The 23,413-nt window shown below is 39.5% G+C and overlaps 1 protein-coding gene across 32 annotated transcripts in view; it reads right to left on the bottom strand.

Moving 5' to 3' along the window:
* The window catches only part of EIF4G3 (eukaryotic translation initiation factor 4 gamma 3), a 378,410-nt gene that overhangs the window by 259,382 nt on the left and 95,615 nt on the right, over window positions 1-23,413 (bottom strand). For 28 of the 32 annotated variants that reach the window (XM_043990697.1, XM_043990692.1, XM_043990672.1 and 25 more), the window contains one exon: window positions 14,638-14,713. The gene's annotated coding sequence lies outside the window, so the exon portion shown is untranslated. Of the gene's footprint in view, window positions 1-14,637; window positions 14,714-21,097; window positions 21,117-21,240; window positions 21,523-23,413 lie in introns of those variants that run through there. The other 4 variants (XM_043990693.1, XM_043990695.1, XM_043990700.1 and 1 more) reach the window with 4 other exon arrangements.

Here is a 23,413-nt window from a genome sequence, read left to right as displayed (position 1 = left end):
TTTTATATACCCATATAGCCAGGGCCCTGTAAAGATTCTCAGGCAAAAAGGGGTCGTGAGTGGAAAAAGTTTACGAAGCTCTGGTCTAGGTAACTGTCTGAGATTCTATGTCATGGATGCCAACATACATACATTAGAGAAAATCTCCTCAACTGGCAGCTCCCTATAAACAATGAAGTCATAGGTTCAGTCATTATACCTAGGTGAGGTATGTAGAGGATGGAAATATTTTACTGGCAAAAACCATTCCTCAACATATGGAAATCAAAGTATATGAAGAAACAGTTCTTAGAAGGACCACAAACACTGAACAGAAAATGAAAAAATATTCCAAATCATTAATAAGAGAAAGGAAAATCAGAACAATCCTGAGGTTTCACCTCACACACAGCAAATGAGCAAGAATGACAAAAGACAGGAATAAGCAATGTTGAAAGGTATGGAGAAAGATGGTGACATTAATGCATTATTGGTGGAGCTGTGAATCAGTATGCCTTTTCTGGAAAGTAACTTGAAATGATGCAAATAAAGTGAATAAATGTCCATACCTTTAAACCAGAGACTTCTTTGCTAATCACAGGCATGTACCCCCAGGTCAATACCCAAGGGCAATAATAAAAGAAAGGTTCCATATTCCCCAAAATATTTGTAACACCATTTTTTGGGGTGGCAAAGAACTGTAAATTGTGTTGATGCCCATCAGCTAGGAAAAACCAGCTGTGGTACAGAAATATACCAAATTATTACTGTGCTGTAAGAAAGGGTCAATCTGAGGAATACAGAGTAGTATGAACTGAGTGGCCCACAACAAGGTCAGAGGCAGCAGGATAACAATCTGTGTGACCCCCGAAGCATAAAGAACAGCAATCAGCAAGAGAAGACACCTCTTCCCCAACTTCTCTGCAGAGGTGAGAGACTATGAGTGGAGAACGACAAATAGAACAACAGGCTTTTTCAACATTTGTCAACTTGCCAAGACTTTTCCCTCCCTTTCTTCCTCTTTTTAAAAAAATGTGCTATAAGTGATGGCTCTCTGGCAGGGAGTGGAGGAAGAGATATAGTGGGAAATACAAGTGACATAAAACAAAATCTTTTTTTTTTTAAAAAAAGAAAAACTATTGTGGCTAATACGAGTTGCTATAGAACACAGAGGCAGATGTATTCCCAATGTTCAAAAGAGAAAAAAAGTATAAAAACCATAGAACAGTGAGTTCAATTTTCATCCTGTTAAAATTCCGCAATATTTTATTAGTCTTTAATTATTTGTCCTCATTCTATGGTTATCCTTGGTGTTTTTTAGAATTATGTCAAACGTCAGATGAAAGTTTCCTAGGAAAGCTTTGGTGTTTTGCCATTGTGTATGACACTAAATTTTGGTTTAAGAAATATACTTTTATTAAGTTAAAGAAAGTCCTTCTTTGCTTATGCTTTACGTTTCAAAGGCCTTGTCTGAATCTTCTGCTGCAATCATGTGATTTGAGATTTTCAATATAGTTTATTATTTTCCCCAAGGTGAACCAATTTCATGTGCCTCGTATAAATCCAAGTTGATCACAGTGAAGAATATTTTGAATATAGTGCTGTTGTCTTTTTATCAATATTTGATTTGAAATTTAAATCAAATACTCATTAATGATAGCAGTTCCCTTTCCTTTCTTTGATTTAGACTTTGGGACTATGTCTATCTCATAAAAGAGCTTAGTAAAGTGTTTTCTTGCTCAACTCATGAAAATAATTTCTGTAGCATAAGTACCAAAAATTCTTTAAAAGTCTGATCAAATTCATGTGAAAACCCATCTAGAATGGGTTTTGTTTTTTACTTTGAGTAGTTCTTTTAAAGGTAGTTTGACTTTATTTTCTGACACGTGGGACTTCTAATTCAAGTTCTGTTAATTTATACTTAATATTTTGATAAGTATTCCTGTATTTCTTTTAAATTCTCAGTTTGGCTAGCATATAAGTGTAGTTTAACAGGCAGCAAGGCAATGCACTGGATGACAGATTGCTGGGCCTGCATTCAGAGGGATCCGAGTTCAAATCTAGCATCAGATACTTACTAGCTGTGTGGCCTTGTGCAAGTCATTTAACCTGTGTTGCCCTCTGTTTCCTCAACTGTAAAATGGGGCACATAATAGCACCTACCTCCCAGGGTTGTTGTGGAAATCAAATGAGATCATATACATAAAGCACTTAACACAGTACATAGAAGCAGTACATAGTACACAGTACATAGAAATGAATTTTTTATTTTGCTGTTTGAATTTTCTCAGTCATTTTAACTCAGGTTAGTCATTCAATTAATCTGTACACATAGGCATGGAAAGACCTATCAACTGATGCAAGCTGAAGTCAGCAGAAACAGAACAACTCAACACAGGCTGACTACCACAGTGGTCAAAGACTGAGTAACAACAAAGAACATGTAATTGCCATCAGCACTCCTGGCCCCAGAGAAGAGCTGGGCCAAGGCGACTCCCTCCCTCCCTGCCTCTCTGCAGTTAGGAGGACTGCCAGGATTGAGGAAGGCACTGCCTAGTTTTGCTCACCTTGGAAATTTTTTCTTGCTTTTATATTCTTTGAAATAAAGGATGGCTGGGGGAAGAACATGCATAAAATGAGAAATGAAGATGATGTAAAAGAAAGATTAATAAAATTGACAAAAAGAAAATAGATGATATCAAGCAAGAAATGGCCAAACAACCTGCAGCACACTAATGTCAAGGCCCCAGAAATGATACATGACAAATGCAGAGGAGACAGGAATAATATGGACTGAGACAAAGCAACATACACAACTGCAACTTACATGGAAACAACACTGATAAACAAAGCACTCAGAGCTGTATGCTGCTCAAGTTTACTGACCAAGCTTGGCCTCACAGAAGAAGAGAGAGGGGAGAAGGGGGGACAATAATGGGGGACACTGCCTCCTGGAAATGTCAGGCTGGGCTGAGGCGTTGCTCAGATCTGATGATCTTGGGGGTTTCTTCCCCTTTTTTATTCTCAGTTATAAAGAATGACTCTCTGGTAGGGAGGGAGAGGAATGGTATTCCAGGAGACTTAAGTCATATAAAAATAAAAGATATCAATAAAAATAAAATAAGAATATAATGATCACCAAAAGCCAGCATGACCTCATCAAGAACACACAACACCAAACTAACTTCCTTTTTCAAGAAGGCAACTAAACATATAGATTAGGGGACTCCTCTAAATATAGCAGACCTCAATTTTAGCAAAGCATTTAACAAAGTCTCTCATCCTATTCTTGTGGGGAAAATGAAGTGATTCGTACTGTATGAGAGCCCAATCACGTGTATTCTGCTCCCAGTCCAGCCCTCACAGCCAGCCATCAACTGGGGAGGCGGTTCAGATATCCCCATCAACAGCCAACCAACTGCCAACCAACTGCCAACCAACTGCTACATGCAGGGCGGCCAGACCAGCCTAACTAAGGTAACAAAAGCCCCTGAGGGAGAGAGTAGAAGCATCATATGCCAAGAAAGTCAAATGACCACCACCATTAGCCTAACTACCAGACTCCCTCTGATCCTAAAGGTGACAGCCCAAGACCCTGAACCCAAGAGCCTTAGAAACATCCATGCTTCCAGCCAGTGCCTTCAGCCATCATCCTGGGAAACAACCCCTGTGGAGATGCAGCCTGGGAATTGTTCCTGAAGGTGCTGCAGCCACAGCTACCGAAGACCTAGAAAAGCAAGGCCTTGTGACCAAAGTCCTTGGCAGTGTCAGATGGCAATTAATCAGTGCCACCGGACCCTAAAGACTATGGGACCATCCCATCTCACTTGTGGTGTCTCCCCCATTTGAATGTGAGCTCCTGGAGAGCAGATGTCTTACTTTCTCTGTGTGTCCCCACGTGGGGGCTTAGCACTAGGCTTTGCACAAAGCTGAGCATGTAATAAATGCTTTATTCATTTACTCATGCATGAATTTGGAAATGACAGAATGTCCAGATCCAAAGAATTCTCATTAATGATACAATATAAACTTGAAAGGAGGTTAAAAGGGGATTTCTCCAAGGATCTGAGCTGGGTCCTGAACTATTCCAAGCTCTTTTCCTTATAATGTAGAAAAAGACAAAGATGGCATCCTCATCTAAATTACAGGTGACAAAAAGGTGGAAAGGATGGCTAGCATAGTGACACAGTCAGTATCCAAAAAGATCTTGAAAAGCTATCTAATAGGATGAAATCTAAAAGGGATAATAAAGGCAAAGTCTTACCCTTGGGCACAACAAATAAACTTCCCAAGTACAAGATGAGAGAGGCATGGCTGAAGCGTACTTTGTCTGGAAAGGGTCTAGTGGCTTTAGTGAATGGAAATCTCAGCAAGTCAATAGTATAACAAGCCAGCCAAGAAAATCAAAGTAATCTTGCCCTGCATTAAAAGTGGCATTTCCTTCCAGGCTTAAGGAAGTGGTAACTACCATGGCTGTGTGGTTCCCTATCCAGTTCACTTGTAGAGTTCTGTGTCACGTTTAGAAGAAAATTAGTATGTCCAGAAGAGAACAAATCAAGATGGTGACAGAACTGATAACTACACCATAGGAGGATCCTTTGGAGGAAAGAGGATTATTTAATCTAATGGGAAACCTGAAAGCTTTCTTCAAATATGCAATGGCTGGCATATGAAAGAGGGATTAGACTTATTCTGCTTGGCCTCATTGCCAAGAATAACACAGGAAAGTTGCAGAGAAGCAGATTTAGTTGTGATGTACTGAGGAAATCATGGGTTGCCCTTCCTGGAAGCCACAAGACAAAAATTAGATGACCACGTGTCAGGTAGGATGCAAGAGGAAAGAAGGTCTTGTTTAGATATGAGTGGGATTAGATGACTGATGGAAGATTTTGGATTCACATATTTAAATAAACTCAGATTCTCTGAGTCCATGAAGGGCTCTTATCTCAAAAAAGGAATTAAATTAATCAAGTCTGGCTTTTAAGGAGAAGTACAAGACTAAATAAAGGACAGACGGTACAAAGAGACAGACTTTGTCTCAACAAAAAGATACTTCTGGGCAGCTAGGTGACGCAGTGGATAAAGCACTGGCCTTCGATTCAGGAGGACCTGAGTTCAAATCCAGCCTCAGACACTTGACACTTAACTAGCTGTGTGACCTTGGGCAAGTCACTTAACCCTCATTGCCCTCAAAAAAAAAACCACCAAAAAACAAAAAGATACTTCTAAGAAACAAAACTGTTCAATAATAGAAAAGGTTTATTTTCTGAACTACTGTAACCCTAGAAACGATCAAGAGTCTTCATGAAAAGCTCTAAATCCTATGATTCAATTATGTCAATGATGTTGTTTATACAACAAATGGCTCTATTCCATTGAAAGATGGACAAAATTACTTTCAAAGCCACTCCTAACTTGAATATCCCATGAGTAAGTCTGTAGTGGACACTTCAATGAAGGAATAGTTTTCATAAATTAAATTATTAATGGGAACTTTATTGCTGAGTCCTTTAGCATTGAAAATCATTATCAACATATCATTATCCCTAAGCCATTTCTAGGAACACTTCATGAATAAGATTGTGGCATTAAACATACTATTTCAGTGGATTCTTTGACTAATCTAAAACAATTATACCAGCACTGCAACAAAGGGTTAAGAACGCGTATGTTTACAAAAAAAAAACTACTGACTTAAGATTCCCTCAGACCTCAATTCTCTAAATAATTCAGCTGAGGTTAAAAGATACATTTTAGTGAGAAGTGTTTCTCTTCTGTATGTGATCCTGTAGGCCTAGGCAAGGTTATCATTAGGTTCATGGGATTTAATGATAGGAAGGACTTCTGAGATTATCTAAATCAACCCCTTCGTTTTATAATTTAAAAAAAAAACAACCCTGAAGTCACAGTGAAGTGAAAGGACTTGCCCTGAGTCCCACAGCTTGAAAAGAGGAGAGCCGGGATACAGACCCTGCTTCTTGACTCCCAAGGCCAGTGTTCCTCCCCAATCTAAGTGGGTGGGATTAGTCCTGGAAAAGTGTTCTGAAAGCACTAAAAGTGCTATCCAACTGTCAAGAAAAACAATCCAAAAAACCTCCACAATCAAGTAATCATCTGAGAACGAATTTTTTACTTTGGGGGGGAGCAGGGCAATGAGGGTTAAGTGACTTGCCCAGGGTCACACAGCTAGTAAGTGTCAAGTGTCTGAGGCCAGATTTGAACTCAGGTCCTCCTGAATCCAGAGCCAGTGCTTTATCCGCTGCGCCACCTAGCTGCCCCTTGAGAACTAATTGTTTTAAAGAAACATTTATCAAAAGCTTATTGTACATAAGGCCCTGCATTATGATAGGTGCTGAGCATGTAAAAGGAAGCTGTGACACGGCCCTCCCTGGTCTCACAGTCACAATCCAGTAGGGTGAAAGGCCCTAATTTACTTAGCCGTCAGGAGCTTGATCAAGACAGGCCCTCCTTGGCTGACAAAAATAGAAATATTCTAACTACTAACTTCGTTTAAGAATAAGAGCATTATCAAAGTAAAGAAGCAATCCATTCTAAAGCCATATAATAAGGAAATTCTAAATTAGCTCCAAAATCAAAGGAATGCCCATCAATTGGGGACTGGCTAAACAAGCTGTGGTATATGATGGTGATGGAATATTATGGTGTTATAAGAAATGACAAGCACGATGATTTCAGAAAGGCTTGAAAAGACTTATATGAATTGATGTATAGTGAAGTGAGCAGAACCTGTAGAGTGACAGCAATATCGTTTGATGAAGAACTGTGAAATGACTTAACTATTCTCACCAATACAGTGATCCAAGACAATCCCAAAAGACCAACAATGAAGCATACTATCCACCTCCAAAGAACTGATATTGATTGAACACAAACTAAAGCATGCTATTTTTCACCTTATTTCTTTCTTTCATTTTTCTTTTACTTGAGTTTTCTTATACAAAACGACTAATATGGAAATGTTTTACATAACTGTACATGTATAACCTCTGATTGCCTACCACCTCAGAGAGGGGGAAGGGAGGGAAAAAAGGAGGGATAGAATTTGGAACTCAAAACTTTAAATAAAAATGTTTATTAAAATAAATAAGTAAATTAGCTCCAAATGACTAATTCATTTTTTCTAAACTTAAGGAAGATAACTGAAAACAAATGGAAGATGGACAAACATCAAGAACCCTAAAGACAGTAAAAAGAATCATTGATTCTAAAATTCTTCATAACCTGGATGAAAAGTGTATGGTTTCATGGGAAAAGCAAAGGACTTCAGGTCCAAATAACTGGATTGTGGTCCTATCTTTAATACTAACAAGTTGTGTTACTTTGAACAAATTCCTTCCCCACCTAGAGACTCAGTTTCTATTACCTGCAAAAAGATGGGGTTGCCTGTTTCAGTCCATTACTACTTTAGGAAATTTATGGGCTCAGCAACACTAAGAAATAGAACAGAAAGCCGGGCAATAAATGTAGAGCCCAAAGCCTAACCAAAAGCTTCCTTATTAGAAGTTTACCTATTAAAACAGGTATAAAGAGGAAATGCTTATCAGTACCAGGTTAAAAACACTCTCTTTTCCTTAGCTCAAGTCCCACCTTGGGCATGACAGCTATTCCCAGACCTCTTTAATCCTAGTGCTTTCCCCTCTGTTGATTATCTACAATTTAACACACACACACACACACACACACACACACACACACACACACACACACACACACGCCCTGTGTATATCATTTTTACATAACTGCTTGAACACTGTCTTCCCCATTAGAATGTAAGCTCCTTGAGGACAGGGACTGGTTTTTGTCTTTCTTTGTATGCTCACCATGCAGAGTATGGTGCCTGGTCTGGAATAATCGCATAATAAACCAGTGATATGTGATAAACCCACAAACCAAATAGCTGACTAGCTGAACAGAGATGCAACACATGTAAATCTGTGCTTGGCACCTTTCTCAATAACGTCCAATAACCTAAGACAACAGGGACTAGAGGAAAGGGCAAATCCCCAAATTCCTAACTTTTTTTAAGCATCAATTTTTAATATATGTGTTAAAACTCATGAAGGAGTTTTTGCAAATACATTTTCTACTTGGGTTTCAAGTGAAAAAATACTCTGAGACACTGGTAGCATATAAGATAGTGTTGGGGCTGGAGCCTGGCAGAGAAGAGTTCTGATCAGGTGGTAAATCTCTCCAGGTGTGTGCTTAGGCAATCCACCTAACCACCCTTGTCCCAGAGGGAGGGACCCTGGGAGCACTGGGCCTCAAAGCATCAGTATAAGGCTCAAAAGGGAGGACTGGGGGAGGGGGGAAGAGGAGGAGGATTACCAGAAGACTTGACAATAACAACAAAATGCCTTTTTACAACTTTTGATGAATTTTATAATTTCTAGAGCCTGGTACATAGTTTATTGAATACAAATGTTTATTCAATTTGAATGAGTGAATTAAAATGCCTTTCATCTGCATTTTTGTTCCCATGTTTATTAAGCATTTATCATGCACCAGATACTGTGTTAAACAGTGGGGAAACAAAGACCAAGCAGGCCCTGTTTATGGTCTAAAAAGAGAGGCAGCATGCACACATATCTAAGTAGATATACAATATGTACAAAATTCATTCAAGGTAGCCTTGGAAAAGTGGGCCACTCGGGGGCAGCTAGGTAGCACAGTGGATAAACCACCAGCTCTGGATTCAGGAGCACCTGAGTTCAATCTGGCCTCAGACACTTGACACTTACTAGCTGTGTGACCTTGGGCAAGTCACTTAACCCTCATTGCCCTGCCAAAAATAAAATAAAATAAAATCAATAAATAAAAAGGTTTGGAATTGACCTTGCTCATTAAAAATCTTAAAAAAAAAAAAGTGGGCCACTGAGGCAGCTTGGGGAGATCAGGGAAGGCTGCAGATGGAAGGGATTTCTTGGGATTTCCTGAGAGGGAGAGCATTCTAGACAGAGAGGGCAGTCAGTGCAAAAACCTAGATAGTAAATAAGCCTAAGCTCTCCACACACTTACAGCAACAGTTTCCAACCATACCAGACTGCCTCCCAAAGGCACAAGTGAGGAAGGAAGATGCTCTGAGTATTATAAAGCAAACTGAGGAAAGGCCTAGAGCCCCAAGAGTACAAGCTCCATGTGTCTGGAGGACAGAGGACATGGTGTGGCTGGCACATGGGCTCTCAGGATTAATCTAAGACTGGAAAGATGCATGATATTCTGAAGGGCTTTGAATGCCTTGTGGTAGCATCTGAATATCACATGACAGCATTACTCAGCTGGGCCCAAGTGGACAAAACAAAGACAAATGGTGGAAATTATAAAAAGCCAGATTTTAGCTAAGTATAAACTGCCTAACAATGAAAATGTACTAAGTTCCCTGAGGGCAAGAGTGTTATTTTTTTCCTTTGAAGCTACTATTCTCCACACTATGTTCTGCACACAGCAGGAAATTACTGCAGTGTTTGCTGCAGTGTGCTTTCCATCACTGAAGCAATTCCAGCCAAGGCTGGATAGTGATGGTCACTTGTGGAGGCTGGTGTCCATGGGATTCATGCTTCATATTAGGGTTAGACTAGATTAAGAGTCAATATTTTTTTAGGGCAATTTAGGAAAGTCTAAGACTCCTTAAAATCATATTTGTGCACAAAATAGAACTAATAGGATTAACAAAGAAAACAAATTCTATTGATATACGATGATAGAACTATTAAAAGCAAGTTCAAAAAACCCTGAAGACCATTACAGACCCTTCTAAACCCTTTACTCTTATGACATGTATGAAATACAATCTTACTTATGCATGAAATATAATTTCTATAATTCTATTCTACATAGTTTACTTCCATTTTTATGACACACATTAGATAGTGACTTATGAACCCCAGAACTGGAAGAAAACTGGAGAAAAATGGCCCACTAAGGTATTAGCCTTGAAGAAAAAAATGTTGAAGCCCTGGGCAACTTCATCTCTCTATAAGCTGATAAAGAAAAGCAATTCTTCCAAAATGACTTTTGCTGTTAGAACCCATGGATTTGTCCTGTCCTTTTCAAACTTCACTTCTCTTTCCTAGAAAGGTGAAAGTGAGTGCCCTTGCCCTAAGACCCAGAGTTAGGACCCAACCCAGGGCTATAAGAAGTCAGCCTCCAGAGCTCAGAGACAGACCTGAGGTTTAGTCTCTGACTCAGGCCTCTCCCCTCTGCAAATCACCCTCCATCTAGCCCCTAAAATGTCATTTCTAAAGCACAGTTCTAACATGATACTTTCCTGATGAATAAACTTGAGGGGCCACCTGTAACCTCTAAGAAGATCAGATATAAACTCCTCTCACAGATTCACCTTAACCCCCCCAAAAATCATGCACGTGATAAATGGTTCATTTGCTATTACATCAGAGGCAGGTTGGGTGAATAACACCAAACTTACGGATAATTCTGCTTTATTTGACACAGGTGACCACAGTCTCTGCCTAAATCCTCTTGCCTTCTGGGGGGGGGGGGGTGATGTCAGTAACAACCTTCTCTCCTGGTTCTCCTTTCTTTCAAAGTCTGTTCCTCCTCCATCTCCTTTGCTAGCTCATCACTCCTATCATAGCCCCTGAGTGTGGGTGTTGCCCAAGGCTCTTCCCTGGGTCGGTTTCTCAGCTCCCATGGGTTGAAATGCCATCTCCATACAGATGACTGAGCTTCAGTCACATATCATCAACTGTTTTTTGGTCATTTCAGACTAGATGCCCCAAAGACATCTCAAGCTCCACGTGTCCAAACTGAGCTCATTATCTATTTCCCTAGTCCCTCCCCTCTTCTGAAGTTCCGTAATCCTATCAAGCAAGGCACTGGTAAAATCAGCATCATAATCTGACTTTTCACTCTCACCCAACCCCACAGAGCCCTCAGTGGCCATAATTTGCTGTTCTTGCATCTAGAACATCTCTCCCAAGTGCCCTCCTTCTCTCTACTCACATAACTAAGCCCCTTAATTTGGGACCTCTTCACCTTTTCCCTAGGTTATAAAGGGCCTCCTGACTGGTCTCCTTCCCTCAGATCTCTCCTCATTCCCGTCCAGCTTCCCAACTGCTGCCAAGTGGGTTTTCCCTCAGAGCAGTTACTACCCTCCTCCATACACTAGGGAGGAGAACCATCTCTGTTTGTTTTCTAAATCCCTCCTTCCTCACACACAGTGCTCCAGCTCCACAATCTGGACAACCCTCATAGAATAGCTCTCCTTCCTTCAAGACACAATTCCTGTACCAGCCTCTTTATGAAGTCTTTCCCAAGTCCATCAAATGCTAGAGCCCTCCTTGCCTAACCTGAACGGAACCTTTTTTTGTTTTTGAGAGGCAGCATAGCATGGTGGACAGAGAGCTGGCAGAAAGACCCGAGTTCAAGTCTCTGCCACATACTGTGTTGTGTGATCCTGTCTTGCCTTCGCCCAGCACAGTGCCTAGCACAAAGCAGGCACTTAAGTAATGTTTACTGACTGACTACTTAGTGCTCCAGGCAACTAAGAATGTAAGTTTCAGAGAAGGTGCTGACCAAGTGACATTGCTAGAAGGAGTTTGCACTAGTTCCCTCACCAGTAAAGTCAAACTGAAATAGAAAATGATCCCTATAAACCACATACTGACTTTTTTTTAAAATCACAAATTAATATTACCTATTTTTTATTTATTTTGTTAAACATTTCCAATTACTTAGAAGTTTCACTGCGGGTTTTGCCATTTTGACATCTCTGGCCTATGCCAATAAAATTGCAGGTTCATTCACTACCCTCATTATTTTAGATTCACTGTCCATATATACTTGGATATGTGGATGTTGTGTTCCCCCAATACAAGCTCCTTACAAACAGGGCTGATTCTTGTTGTTCTTGAACTCCCAGTTCCTAGAATAGCACCTTGTACATTGTAATTAATAAAAGGCATTGGGATTTATTGAATAACTTTATGCTGCCTCCCCTCCTGGCCCTCTCTCCTGATGGCTAGATCACTGGCCCACATGGCCATCTCATGAGGCACCCAGGCCACACCCAAAACCATTCTACCCCCCCTCTCCTTCCTTTGCAGACTTCTCCACCCACTTCCCAGCTCCCCTTTTGGTGTTACCTTCCCCTGTTAGAATGTAAGCTCCCTGATGGTAAGACAGTCTTGTTTGTTTCTGGATTCTCAGTATCTAGCACACCATTATAGGCTTAATAAATGCTTTTTCTATGTCTGTCTACCTCACAAAACTGTCAGGGGGCAAGTGCTCTGGAAAGTGTAACGTGCTACAGGAGTTATTTCAGCACATTACTGAAGACCACAAAACATCACTGCAAAAGCCATTCACCAACAGACTCAAAGGAACAAATATTTTTAAAATGCTCTCAAACACTACTACTAAGAGAAATGCGAATCAAACAACTCTGAGGTTTCACCTCACAATGCCAACAAACTAGCAAAGATGACAAAAAATAAGAAGAGTCAATGGTAGAGGGGCTGTAGAATGACAGTCACACTAATACCCTGGGGACGGAGCAGTGACTCAGTGTAATCATTCTGGAAAGTAATCCTGCAAAAAAACATATAAAATGTCCATATCATTTTACCTCTGATTCTACTGCTAGCCACATGTTCCAAGAAGGACATGACTGAAAGAAAGACTCCATATACAACAAAAAAAATTATAGCAGTGCTTTTTTTTTTAAGCAGAAAAGAACTGGAAACAAAGTATTTTTCCATTAAAAGAGGGAATGGCTAAACATTGTGGTATGTGAAGTTAATGGAATATTACTGTGCTATAAGAAACAATGAATATAATGAATATATAGAAGCATGAAAAGACTTAAATGAACTGATGCAAAATGAGGTAAGCAGATCCAGGAAAACAAGATACATAATAACAATGATATAACTGGAAAGAACCACCACCACAAAATAATCAAAAGTGAATGTTGTTAAATTGCAAAGAACAAGACTGGCCCTTAAAAAAGAGATACTATAAGATACCTTCCCCACTCCTTTGCAGAGGTGGGGGTGCTTCCCCACAGATGTGGAACACTGCATATATTAGATGTTTTCATTGTACTGATCAGTTTTGCTGAATTTTGTTTCTCTTCTTCCACTTTCTTTTTTTTTTTAATTCTCTGTAATAAAGGATGGCTCTCTAGGCAGGGAAGGAGAAATACATGAGGAAAATGAGGCAATGTAAAAAGAAAAGATAAAAATTTAGTTTAAAAAATATCAGTTTAATCTAGATAAAACATATTTTGAATAAGTAATTTTCCAGTATCAGCTTAAAAGCCAATGACTACTAAACATTGCATTTAAATTACTATGTAGCCTTTGCTTTAAAATCTATGTCCACAGAACTGATTTCTTTTCCATATGGGTTGGTAGATGTTTTACACATATTTGCAAAGCTGCCATTTTATCATTGTCAGTGCTGGAATTAAATACAATAAAATTATCAATATGAGCCAAATTTGGAAAACATATTAGCTTAGACAAGCCAAGTAGTACTCATATAAAACATTTAAAGCCGTTTAATGCCTACAAAGAATGGAAATTTTAATGGAAATATTCAACAAATCATGTGAAACATAAGTTGCTGGTGGGTTAATTTATATATTGGTACAGATCATTCTAAGCATCTGAGAGACTCCTGAATATTACATTTCAAACTACTCTTTAAATGCTGAAAACAGGGAAATTGAAGTAGAATAATAATTGAAAATATTGCTTTTAACAGTTTCAGGAAAATATGAAAATAAAACAAGCTTGAAATTCACATGGAACATGGGGGAAAACTGAGACTATACTGCTATTCAGAAAGAGCTGCTCATAGGGAATATTGCCGTCTCTTTCTTTCTTTCTTTCTGGGCGATGACAGTTAAGTGACTTGCCCAGGGTCACACAGCTAGTAAGTGTCAAGTGTCTGAGGCCATATTTGAACTCAGGTCCTTTTGAATTCATGTCCTTCTGAATCCAGGTCCAGCGTTTTATCCACTGAGCCACCTAGCTGCCCCCTCATAGGGAATGTTGGTATCCAATTCCTTTAAGATGGTCACAATTGTAAACTTACCCCTTAAATCAGCTGAAATTCATTTCTAATTACACTGCCACATGATCCTATAACAGAGTTCAGAGGTCTTCATTTTACTGAGTACCTGAGGCTAGAGAGACGAGGTCACCTGCCCAAGGTCACAAAACAAGGAAGAGGCAGAGCTGGTATCTGAACCAAGGTCTTGACTCCAAATCCAGTGAGTGTTCTTTTCCACTGTTGCACTGCCTGCTTTCATTTGCCAATATTATCAAGTCTATATATAGCAAAAATTTACTGGCTCTCTGCTACACATAAAAAGCATGCTACAGTAAAGTAATCCACTCCTCATTGTTAATTTTCTAGGAAAAGGAAGACTAAGCACACAAAACCAAGCTGTCTTCACATGCTGCCCTCAATCTTGATTGGGCCTGTGGGAAGAAAAATCTGATGGGCTGAGAATTGACTGTGGTTCAGTTTCCACTTTAAGTGGTAAGAATCACCCCTAAAGCTGACGATATGGAGTTTCATTAAATATTCCGATACGTGTTCTGTTAGGTGTGGCTCTGACGCAAAGCAGAGCAGTGGCATGACAGAGCTCAGCTGCCCACCCATACTCACAGTGCTGTAAACTGCCGAGACCGTCGGAGTGAAGATTCGATCTTCTAGAGGCTGCTGCACAGGTCCTCTCGGGATTCTAGAATGGTAAGTTAAGGATAACAGAACTCAAACGGATTATGCTCTACGAGAAAAACAAATCACAAAGAGAAAATACTGGGTCAAAACACAGGACCACTTCCCTAGAGGGAAGGCAGGGCCTCCCTCACTCCGGTAGTCAGACTCCACACTCCAGAGTTCAAAACTAGAGCAAGCCAATCTTCCCCCAAACCAATCCCCTGTATAAACATTACAACGGATAAAAAATAAACAGTCCTCTGGGCTTGAAGCTGGGCAAGAAAACTTCCTACCTTACCTTTCAAGAGAAAATGACCCAGGAAACCAAGTCAGGGAGACAAATGCTATTCATCGGCACTAGAAATGCTGACCAAACTCTAGCTGGCTGGGCTGGGCATGCAGAAACAACGATAGAACTGTTTGTTTCCTTGTTAGTTTGTCTTTTACCATATCCACCCCCTAAAAAACCCTCCTATATACCCCCAATTTAAAATATTTTTGAGTACTTGCTGTGAAATTTATTTGAAGGCAAAATATAATCATTTTGCTAAATTTCAGGGCATGAAATTTTAAAATACTGAGCTCTCTATCCACTAGCAATTTTTTTTTCTAAGTTCAATGCACAAATATCAGTATCTCTATACATGCACCATCTTAAATGGCATTAACAAAAACTTACAAGCCCCAAATAAATAAAATATTTCTGCTTTATTTCTACTCTACTGACCCTTGCCATCCATCAAATGCATTGCCCCATGGCAGGTTAGAGTTAAGCACCTGAGTTAGTATCCTGGCTCTACCCACTTACTAATATTGTTTCCTTGTCTATGCCAGTTTCTTAATCTGTAAAATTACCAAGGTGGACTAAATGATCTTTGTACATCTTTACACTTACACCTGTAGAGCCTATAAATTTTAATTCAAGAACCCAACTTGGAGCCAAGTGCTTAAAGTGGCAGTGTTTAATAACACTAATTTTAATAAAATAACCTCAAACTTTAGCAGGCTAAAAAAATACCATTTGAAATGTTATTCTTTATGGCATATAGTGAGAGACATGGTAAAAACATTAGTTTGTTTTGCTCCTTTTAAATGTTTATTTTTAGGAATGACTCTATGCGTAATGGAGTAAAGCAACCATTACGAACTGAATATTCATGTAAAAACAAAAAGCAACAATTTAAAAAATCAAGTTCCAGAAGATAAAAAGGAATATAATTCTTTACTAACAAATGTCATTAACCATTTCTTCAAAGAAAAACAGATAAGTTCTGATCTTGTCAAGTTCTTGAAAGAAAAGAGTGTCATATAATGGAAAAAGCTCTAGAGTCAGGTGACCCACTCTCTGCCACTCCTACCAGCTCAGGTCCATTTCTACATCTGTATAATGAGGAGATGAACTAAATGATGTTTAGAGGCATAGAGAGAGACGGCTCCAGCACTCTAAGCAGCTAAGATACTAGTTGCTGGTGTTGCTAATATCCTCTCTGGATTTAAGCAGAAAAGAAAAATGCAACATTTGGCTCAAGAGGTCCAATACTCCACATGGGCTCAAAACATAAACTGAAAAGGTTTTCCCATGCCCTACTAAAAAATAATTCTGGTAAAGGGGCAGTTTCTCAATAGTTTATGGCTAATTAATCCTTCAAAAAGTCTTGTTGATTCCTCTAGACTGACGATTATCTCCAGCTGGAACAAAGCTTTCATTGACTCAGGGTTCTGCACAGATCACATGATGAGCAGAAAACATGAAGTCAGTCTTCCTTCTGAAATGTTGCTCCTGCTCCCTGCAGTGTGGGGCCTACTCCACGAGAATGAAGCCTCACAGCAGTAATCAGTAGCCAAAGGTCTGAACCAGGTTCTTCCTGACTATTTCAGTTATTTCATTACTTTATGAAATTAATTACGTACTAGATTTCTCAAAGAGACACTCTCCCAGTATTCCTTTCTCCCAAGCCACAACTAGAGAATGCTGATTTAATTCATTCCATTTCATATGAATTATCTAGAAGAAAAACGGCATGACCTGGTCAATTCACAGGACCATGTGGCCCTCCTTGATACCACATCATTCCCAAAAGGCAAGAATGCTAAAACTAGGATTCAATAGACCTACACTTTGATACTGGATTTCTCCCCTGACCCTGCTTTGCCCTCATCGTGTCCCTAATTCCTTGTTTCAGTTTAGGAATTACAATTAAGAATAGCAGTTGGGGCAGCTAGGTGGCGCAGTGGATAGAGCACTGGCCCTGGAGTCAGGAGTACCTGAGTTCAAATCCAGCCTCAGACACTTGACACTTACTAGCTGTGTGACCCTGGGCAAGTCACTTAACCCCAATTGCCTTACTCACCCCCCCCCAAAAGAATAGCAGTAATATCACAAAGTATCCTGTGGTTATTAAATGAACAAATGAATGAGATAATTTCCCTAACTTCCTCACAGAAATGTTAATCAAATTAAATGGATATCACTTAACCCCTAGGAGGAGTCAATGAAAGTGTTGACAGCTCAGAAGTACTTTTATTTTTTAATCTATTTAAGTATGTTTATGAGAAGACCCTCTGGGAATTACAGGCTGACAAAAAATCTTACATCCTAATCCATCTGGAGTTGTTCCTTGCTACAGAAATGAGTTGAGCAATGGGTTCAAGAGCATAGAAGTTGGTGGCCAAGCTAGTAGTCGAACTGAGCCCTCTCATTTGACATATAAGGAACTGATTTGCCCAAGTCATACAGAGAGTTAAAGGCATAGCAGGACCACAATCAAGGTCCTTTATTGTGCTCTGATAGGTCTTTGCTTCTGGAAAATGCTCAAGCTGGTCCTTTTTGTACTGCATCCCAATTACCTGATCATTTATAAAATAAATGGGATGGTTTTGTTATCACAGTCACTCCAGGGCTTTGGTTTAAACCAATAGTCATTGTTTTGTTTTTATTCTGGAAACAAATTATTGAGAAAAATGTTCTGGGCTGTTTCTCTGTTGTACAATCATAAACAGACTATGGAGAAGAAAGTAAGAACATTCATTATTCATTGAATCCTACAGAAAAATTCTGGGCCCTTAAGTGGTCATTCACTGATTTTTTTTGGGGGGGGGGGTGTAAGAGGAGGGGTTATATCTAGCACAGGATATACATGACAATCTGGAAACCCAGAGAGAAAAGGTTCTGAAGCAAGCCCCACCTTCTCTTTGAAAAGATAAACTACACAATCTTAAGGTCCAGAGCCACCCCACTTGTCCGTCCAGGACTCACTGTGAGTACCTAAGAATTTAATTGCTCTGTATTTTGGAGTCAAAGTGAATCACAAATAATTTGGTCTGAAGGTATCAAGAGTTAAAAGAAGAGGGGCAGCTAGGTGGCACAGTGGATAGAGCACCAGCCCTGGATTCAGGAGGACCTGAGTTCAAATGTGACCTCAGACACTTGATGCTTACTAGCTGTGTGACCTTGGGCAAATCACTTAACCCCAGTTGCCTCACAAAAAAAAAAAAAAAAAAGAAAGAAAAAAAGTTACCAGAAGAATAATTTAGGCAAAAAGATCACTGCCATCAAGTCTCCTAAATTAAACTGCCTTGTTTCATCACTGTGTCTTATTGAAGAAAACCATGATGGTCTTAATGATTTCTTACACAAACATCTTGAATGCATTTCATTTTTCTTTCCTTCTCATCTGCAGTAGAATGTACTCTCCAAAAAAAAAAAGAAAGAAAGAAAGAAAGAAAAAGAAATCTACTCTCCAGCTGGGTAATACACACCTATTTTCTTTTTTTGTCTTCTAAAGTACTTGGTTTTGGCCCCTTTCCTCCCAGCTTGCTGGGAATTTATATGGACAAATCAAATTTATAGTGGACAAGTTCTCTTTCTAAATTTCTTCCTTTTGTGATTAGTATTTCTCTCCTCCATCTCCTATGGGATAGTGCTGCTTGTTGGACAACATAAGCAACTCTCTAAGAGTATGAACTGCAAAAAAAAAAAGTCACGGATCTGCACTGGAAGGGTTTCCTCACTATGAATCTCCAAAACTAATAAAATCACAGATCTAGACCCCTAGCTCCCCCGCCCTTGCAAAAAAAGGGGGAAATCCTTAAAGGATAAAACACTTGAGGTTGTCAAGGCTTAAAGATGCTACTTGATCTCAGTTGTAAAATGTGGTGAAGATCTACAATAACAATATGAAAGTGAAGAAAGCACAATTTCACATGCAGGAAAAATTAAAATAACTCAGTGCCAACACTTCCAGGTCATACGTCTGACAGACAATGGCGAGAACCAAGGGTGCACATCAACTTCATTTACCTAACACAGAGACCAAAATACAGAGTGTTTGAAGAAAAGCACAATGAAATCAGAGAGCTTTTGTGGCCAAACCCTAATTCAGCTATTTATCACTGGCCTGATTTGGGAGAAGTCAAGCTGGGCCTTAGTTTTCTAATCTCTAAAAATGAGCACAGTATTAACTAAACTACTTACTTCATAGTGGTATTGGGAACCATATGATATAATCACTGCAAAGGGTTTTGCAACAGCAAAGTAGTATATAAATGTCAGCTATATTTTTTAAAGAGCTACAGTTAGAGAATTATCAGTAGAGAAAAGAGGATGTTTAGAAACCTTATTCATATAATTTAAATTATTTGTTTTGTAGGAACTCAATATTCAGAGTCATTAAAAGCGACTTTTAAATCCTGGGAACCAAGTAAAAGTGATTCTATTATACTTAAAGCTTTTGATGGAAAAAATGTTATAGGTCATCAAAGATATGTGATTTCAAGTGAACCTGCTCTGCCTCCTCTCCCTACATAGACCAGAGCTGCTCCAACACCTCTGAGGCAATTTTCATAAGTGGCTGTGGTCCAAATAATCTATGGATTTCAAAATAAAACGTTTTAATTTAGGCTCTCACATAGCTCCACAAACCAGTGTCCAATAGGAAAGCCACACAGTTTACTGGCATTTGAAGACAAAGTATCTGGGTTCAAATCTCAGCTCTGCTACTATAAACTTGGACAAATCACCTCCACACTTTAGCTCAGTTTCCTCATCTGTAAAATGAGGGGACTGGCCTAGAGAGTACTTAGCTTTAAATTCTATGAGCCCATGAAAAGACACTTAATGTTGTTAAACTGCCAGCATACTCCTCAATGTCATACCTTTCTAGAAAGCAGTCAAGCAGAGGACACAAATTAAGCCTACAAACACACTCTTACTATAGATGACATTTTTAACATTTGATTTTCAATTAACTATGACTACTCTAATGCAAGAGTACTCGTTGAGAGATGAAGTAGAAATGCACTCACTACCCTGTTAAATTTAAAAAAATAATAATAATAAAGCCAGTCCTCTGGCCTGTAGAGAAGTGCTTCTTTAATGAGCAAATTACTGGGCATCTTTAGAAAGCATTGCTGATATCAATACAGAAAAACTATTTACTTACACATTTTTTCCAAAATATATGGTTTCACATTTGAAATCGCATAATAAGTTAGGAAAAGGACTCAATAAGTAATTCAGATCTAAAAATGGTACTGAAATATTCACAGCTTCCTCTACTCAAAAGTCATACACCAAAAAAGCAAGATTCCTTCCAAATGTCCAGAGAACCCCTCCCGGACGAGGGCTTTGTTCTAGGGCTTATATTTCAAACTAACAAGCTGACTTAATGATTTAAGACTATGCTGTTTAAACCTAGAAAATAACACCGATCAGCAGGTGACAAGCATCGCTTCACACTTCCCGAAGAAATGAGTGAATTTCAAAGACCAACTTGAAAGAAATATCATATTACAGTATATTTCTCAAAATGGTTGCATTTTTCATCCTAATGGTGCCTGCCATTGAGCTTATTACCAGCTCTCAACAAGCCCTTTATCCCGAGAATAAATCGCTGGCTGCTTCTTTCTCCTTCAGGTACAGATAAGCAAATATCTTCTCCTATTACACTTGAAAATCTGTCACAACCAGTCAGGAATGGAACATGCCTTTTTACCTCATTACAGAAATGCATCGAGTATCCCACCGACACACTGACTCATGGGTCACCATTTCTCTGCAGGTTTCAACTTGCTTTGTATAAAACACATTAGTTAGCACAGAAGTCATTAGCCAAATTAGAGAGATGGGTAAAAACTGAACTAATTATGCTCACAAGTGGAAAAACAAAGACAGGAATATTCAAATTTCCCTATTCATTGTTTTGGCTTATAAAAAAATTTTCAGAAAGAACACAATATTAGTATGTAAAGGAGAACCTATAATAGAAAGCATTCTATTCCGGCACTCACTACAAATCCTCAACATTCAAAGCATTCCGATTTAGTTGTAAATTGCCAGATTTGAACTGGTTTAATGCCAAAGAACATAAGTGGGGAAAAAATGCAGAATGCATTTAATATTGCCTACCTATACCATAGAGGAAGCGGGTCATAAAGATCCATTTTAAGATCCAAGCAGCTCAAGTTATGTAACATCATGGATGTTTATGGAAACTTCCTCAATGATGAGCTCTCCTCCGAGTGCAGCCTTTTATCCCCTGGCAGCCTTACCTGGCACTAGAGGGATTCACAGTCAGCACCTCCACAAAGGGATGATTCTGAAGAATTCTTGCTTTAAGTATAGCATGCCATCTGAACTTCCCTCGGTTGGCTCCAGCACTAACACTGCATCTCCACCTCGGGCTGGGCTCCAGCTTCCTCGAGCCTACTCCTCTCTGCTTCCAAAGGAAAGATACTGCAACCCAGCACAGTATACCAGCTAGTCTTAAAGCAACAGCTGCAACCTGAATCCAGCCAGCCAGAAACCTTCTTGAAAGCCACCAAGTTTGACCTCCAAACACTCATCTGATTTCTCTCCAAAAGGAGGCAATGCCACAAATTCAAATCCAAATGCAATTTCTAGAGAAAAAACAACAACACTACCACAAAGATTCATTCACTATAGCATCTTTCCCATATGCCTCAGTGACAGGGAAGAACATCTGAATAGCGCCACCATTCCCCAATTTCCCCTTTTCCTTCTGAATAAGGAAGAAAATTAACCTTCTATAACCCCAGAGAAGCAAGAACAGGATTTGTAATGTGTACCACAAATATACAAGTATAACACATGTGATTTTGCAACAGTAGTTGCAAAACTTCATTTTAAAACCACTACAATCATTTGGTAAATTCATTTCTACCTCTATAATGTTAAAGCTAAAATTCTAGCTAAACTGTCTAAAATATCTAATGAGTGGTCGCCAATAAATTATAAGCTTTAGCAAGAGTTAGACTTTTAAGCATTTATTAAGGAGAATAAGAATTTGGTAAAGAGAGAAAGAAAGGCCTACATTCATCTATCTATTAAAGGGAGAACGCATTCCTAGCTCCACTCTCCCCCAGAGTCCCCAGGAAAAGAGCCCCAGTCAGAGCGCCAGGCTCCCCCTTCTTCCTCTCACAAGCAAATGTCACTTCCTGACGCCAAAGAAAAGACCCATGGTCTTGCCCTCAAAGACCTTCACCTCATGAGTGGAGCTCTTCTACAGTAAGTCTCCAGCAGGGGGCATCATTCCAATCATTACAGTAACATCTCTGGAATGAGGCAACTCTGACACCATCACCCCTCTAGTACAGAACCCCAACAGCTCATACTTGCTAGTGGGTAGCCTGCCTCCTGTCTCTGCCTACGCCAATCTATTCCCCTTTCAGCTGTCAAATTTGACCAGTCCAAAGCTCAGGTCTGACCAAATCACCCTGAATTCAATACACTCTAGCAACTCTCATCTCCCAGATCAGATATAAATCCTCTGTTTGACATTCAAAGCCCTTTACAAGCTGGTCCCTCCTGCCTCCCCAGCTCTCTGACACACTGCTCTCCTTTACATACTGTGTTCTTCAGTAACACTGGCCTCCCCCATACTCCCTGGACACGCCTGTAATTCTCTCCCCTCCTCATCTCTACCCCCCCCCAACTTCCCAAGATTCCTTCAAGTCTCAGTTAAATTCCACCATCTGCCAGAAGCCTTTCCCTGGCCTTAATCTTACTGTCTTCCCTCTGAAATGATTCCCAATGTGTCCTATAGATATCGTGTCTGTACATAACTAGTTGTTTACCACGTTGTCTCCCCCAGTAGACAGTGAACTCCTTGACAGCAGCAACTATTCTATGTTTTGGGGGGTTTGCCTTTCTTTGTATCCCTAGAGCTTAACTCAGTGCCTGGCACATAGTAGGCACTTAATTGAGATGTGACTTTGTGACTGACTGATAGTCAAGCTGTAAATAATTATATTCCTCCAATATCATAAATCTTAATGATGCCTTTAGAAATACTATAATCATTTCTACCATAGTGATTTGCATACCACAGATACTAAATATAGGACAACTTGAATTTAACTATGAGATTTTTAAGTCAATTTTTTTTTTAAGAAGAAAGGCTCGAAGCATGACTCACACATTTGTGTTTTGTTGAAATTGTAATCCTAAACAAAAATTCCGTGCTATGATTATTATAGTGAAATGCTTATGCAACTTTCTTTACTCAATAAACCCCTACGGGCTGGGCACAAACTGACAAAAACTGAATGAACTCGGGGTTTACTGAAGAGAAAAACTAAGAACACAGGTAAGAAAATGTGAAAAACCCCACAGGAAGTAAATAGAAAGTAATCTGCGGGGGGGGGGGGGCAATGAGGCAGCACCCATGTGAGGGAAAAGAATCAAAGGATTCTGGGAGGAAAA

The sequence above is a fragment of the Dromiciops gliroides genome, chromosome 3 (assembly GCF_019393635.1).
Source record: "Dromiciops gliroides isolate mDroGli1 chromosome 3, mDroGli1.pri, whole genome shotgun sequence".
In the NCBI taxonomy this organism is placed as follows: Eukaryota; Metazoa; Chordata; class Mammalia; order Microbiotheria; family Microbiotheriidae; genus Dromiciops; species Dromiciops gliroides.
This window is presented reverse-complemented; position numbering and strand designations above follow the sequence as displayed.